Here is a 4,449-nt window from a genome sequence, read left to right as displayed (position 1 = left end):
CTTCCACTTAAATCTGCTAACGTTAAAGGAGACATATCATGGTTTTAAATCCTTCTTTTGCACATTTAAATCATTCATTTGGGGTCTTTATAAAGTGGAACTGAAATGCTTTAGTTTGAATTCCTTATTGTAACTCCACAAGCCCCTCCATCACCCATCTGAGGTGCGTCTGAGAGCAACTCGTTTTGCTGCTGTCTCTTTAAATGCAAACGAGGGGCTTTACACCCTGCCCCCCTCCATCCCTCACACCCAACTATCTTTGTCCACTTCTCCTTGTTCGGACATTTTTGTAGTTTGAAAGCAGTTTCTGTGTCTAGCGGCACAGAAACTTTTTATTTGCAATTTAATTAAAAGACGTCAACAAGGGAAGACTTGTCCGTCCAGTATTACATGTTGGAGCCAGAGTCTGACCCAGAGCCAGAGGAGGATGAAGATGAAGAACCTGCAGAATTGTGGGTTCACACWATTGGTGAGCCAGAAGTCTTTTATGGGATAAATCTTGTGCCAGCAGGAACTGAATTTGAATTGCTCAGATTGAATCTGAATGTGTATAATTTGAAATTGAATGCATTGGTTTGAAAAAGAATTTTACTAAATTGAAACTGAATTTAATGATTTGAAACTGAATTTAAAGTTTTGTATCTGAATTAATTTGCTTTGAAACTGTATTTTGGTTTATAAAAAATGCAGTTTGACTACTTTCATAATTCAATTTCAGTTCTAAAATTCAGATTTTAGTGTCACACATCCTGGTCCTTGAGAAAGCCAGCCAGAGTAATCAAACACAGATCCACAGATTTATGTTTCACTTTGGTGAAGYTTCCCTTCTGTATGTAACAGAGTTGATGCAATCCACYGTAAAAGTGACAAAAACAGTCAAAGTTATTTTATTGCCGTGATTAATTTTACCTTTATGTAGACAATGTTACATTTACATCACATCATGGATCACATATTGATCAGATGCTGCTGCTGACTGATCCATGATGTGGTGTAAATGTAACATTTTCTAAAGGTAAAATTAATCACTGCAATAAAACAATTGTCTGTTTTTGTCATGTTTACGGTGGATCTGTGTTTGATTACTCTGGCTGACTTTCTCAAGGACCAGGATGTGCGACACTAAAATCTGAATTTTGGAACYGAAAGTGAAAGTAGTCAAACTGAATTTTTTTAATAAACCAAAATACAGTTTCAAAGCAAATTAATTCAGACACAAAACTTTAAATTCAGTTTCATAACTTTAAATTCAGTTTAAATTTAGTGAAATTTGTTTTCAAACAATGCATTCAATTTCAAATTATGCACATTCAGATTCAATCTGAGCAATTCAAATTCAATTCCTATTGACACAAGATTTATCCCATAGATCTTTGCCCTTGGTTAGCAGTTTTGTGGATACCACACATTTATGTTTAAATATCAGATTTTCAGTTGGTGGTAATCAGTTAGCGTTCCACCATTTTTTGGGCCTGTTTAGTGGTTTAACGTTTGCTAATTTTTGACATGTAACTGAATAGCTGGGAATCCAAAAAGTCTTTTTTTTTTAGGTAGTGGGTTGGGGGTTAGCTAAGATGACTTTTTGGTTAGCTATGCCCACCACTGGCTGCAGGCAATAATAAGTTTATCCAAAGGACATGTTTGCCCAACTGAGGTTAATTTTAGTGTCTTTCTGTTGTTGCCTTCGCTGTTGATGGGTCAGGTAGTTTCCATCTTGTAGTGAAAATGAGCAAGATCATCTTCCTTTGTTCTGTACATGAAGCCATTATTTTTAGGTGATTTTTACTTGTATCGTATAGAACTGCAAACTGACAATGAATAACAACCAATACACTAAAGGTGTTACATCACGTGTTAAATCTAAATGTGCTTCTCTTGTTGGCACCTTTGGCTACGTTCACACTGCAGGTCTCATCAAACTGCTTGTGTGACATTTCCATATCTGTGCCCAAGATTTAAAACGTGTTTGGAAAAGATCCACTTTGCCTCAAAATGTTAAATGCTCCAAAACAGAAGAGGTAAGTTTGTATGTTCTGGCCACAAGTAATTCCAGCACCTGGCAAAGTAATCACCGAGTCACTGGTGGTAATCAGCAGCCATGAAAACATTCCCGCAGATGTACTTTTGTGCTCTTGAGCAATGAAAATCATTCTGCCTTTGGTCAAACAAACTGCACTCGCTGTGTCACTTACCTGTAATTTCTTATGCATAAATTATATCAACAGCTGAGACATTTGAGTTTGTTTGGATTTTGTAAAGGAACTGTTCCAGCTCTGTTTCGCTCGTATTCCATTACAGTCGTGTTAAYCTTCATGTCATGAAAAAAGTGCGAAACATTTACAAGCACGTCGTTTTATAAATCATCACACTTAAAACTTAAATTTTTCTGTTTGATGAATTTGGCCGCTWTAAAAAGTCAAAACCACACTGGATTCGGAACAAGAGAAACAAATGAGTTACGACAATCTGAAAAGACAAAAAAAGATGCCCTGTAGCTTCTGTTTATGGGCACATCTGTTCCTGTTTTGTGTTTCGTTCAGACTCCCCGTTGTTTTCTGTTGCTGGGAGCGTGCAACGATGCTCAACTTGATGTCAGATGGGAGCTCTGAGATTTGGCTTTTTTTAACCCTTGGCTTCTTTCTGTTTTTGACCGGATTGCTTGGCAAAGATGCTGCAAGCTTCAGGTTGGCATCCAGAGTGGGCAGGCATCCAGTTATTAACACTTGTAAAGCAGAAAGTGAGTCACGCTTCCAGTCAGAGGTAACTTATTTTCCTGTTTAGCGGTTATAGGTCTGATCTTATTCTCACATCTGCAGTGGGGCTTACGAGAAACCCCTGCTTTATAGAGGATAATTACAGTATTCCTTCATTTATCTGAGCACACCCTCCTACTGTTATGCTTATTGGTCAATATAACTTTCCTCCTCTCTTCTGAGCTCATTCAGTACAATTGACCAACATTTACTGCAAACTGCAGCATCAGATCTCCTTGTTTCCGACCCCCAAATGTAGCTAGTGATAAAATTGAGGCAATCACAGCCATTATTCGTTGACTGTTCTGCCGGTGCAGTTGCAGATGTTGGGGCTAAAGGGGAAAACATTTAAGGGCTGTGATTGATGATTTGGGGATAATGAATCAAGCTTGTAACCATTTCAGAACACTGTCACAGGCCTCAGCATGCTTCCACTTGAAAACAGCTGGGCCTGGAAACGGCAAAACCGGGAGCCGTTTTCCTCATCCTTCCATGTCCTCCTGTCTTCTCCTGTCACTGGTTYGCTGCCACAGACAGTTAGAGCGTTGTTGTTTCATGGAAGCTTGGAAACCTATCAAGGCTGTGCGTGAGGCAGAGGATGGAAAAAAGTAAATTTATGCTGATAGGAGAGAAAGAAATGATCAAGCAGAGTCTCGTGTAACATGGTTTGATGTCAGCAGGGTGAGAATTTTAAATGAACAAGCCTCTGGAGTAACATTTTTAACATTTCGTAGAGTTTAACCACTGGAAACTGTTATTTTGGAAATGCGTTGGAGCTAAATCTGTGGAGCAAAAATGTACAAAGAAATCTCCATGGATCTGTGGTGAGAAATGAAAAGCAATTTGTCTTATTTTTTTTTAAATCAAATCAATAAAGAAAAAGGCCACCATTAGTGGGTTTTAACATCTCTGTTTTATTATTTAAAATGAACACCTTTGTGTTTTAAACCACCKGCCAAAGTAACCAAGAAAATTTTAATATGTCACTTTGGGACTCTAACTGAATGTTTCTTAAAGAAAAAAAATCTAAAGGAATCTGATAGTGACACTTAAAAACAGACATTTTATTTTTCCCACTATTTCTGCTTGAAATAGTAAAAATGTAGAATACATCAATATTCAATAAAATAAATTTAAAACACATAGCTTATCCTATTTTACTTTTCATGTGTGGGTGCAATTTTTCAGTTGAAGTTCAGGTGAGTCTTATAGACAGGACCGGGCTCTTTTGGACACATAKACTACATCATTTAGATTTTGTGCCGTTTAGCTTGGCAGACAGCTAAACAGTTTCCCAAACAAACACCCAGGAGGCAGCTGATGCATTTTGAGCATTTTTCTGAAGTAAAACTGAAATACAAGAACAAAAATGAATTTTTACAAATTGTGTTCCACTCATTAACATAAATACAAGCATACATTATTTTGCTTACACACAATCTGAAAAAGTCATTAGAGCATAATGCTAATATTGAAAAATTAAAATGTACTGAGGCAAAGTGGGAAACTGTTTTGTGGCTGAACTTGTGTTAGTTTTTAATTGGTCTGATTTGAAAGGTGGGATCATCTGTGGCAAACTGGTCAATTCAAACAGTTATAGCTTTGTCTAATTTGTTCAAGTTCAAGTTTATTTATATAGCGCCAAGTCACAACATACATTGTCTCAGGGCACTGTACATAAAAAGAATAATCTAAA

At 37.2% G+C, this 4,449-nt stretch overlaps 1 protein-coding gene across 1 annotated transcript in view; it reads left to right on the top strand.

Moving 5' to 3' along the window:
- The window catches only part of glis1b (GLIS family zinc finger 1b), a gene marked incomplete in the record, with an annotated part of 71,942 nt that overhangs the window by 45,597 nt on the left and 21,896 nt on the right, over nt 1-4,449 (top strand).

This window comes from Austrofundulus limnaeus, unplaced genomic scaffold (assembly GCF_001266775.1).
Source record: "Austrofundulus limnaeus strain Quisiro unplaced genomic scaffold, Austrofundulus_limnaeus-1.0 Scaffold15, whole genome shotgun sequence".
Lineage (NCBI taxonomy): Eukaryota > Metazoa > Chordata > Actinopteri > Cyprinodontiformes > Rivulidae > Austrofundulus > Austrofundulus limnaeus.
The sequence above is the reverse complement of the archived record's forward strand: the minus strand, read 5'-3'. Positions and strand labels throughout refer to the sequence as shown.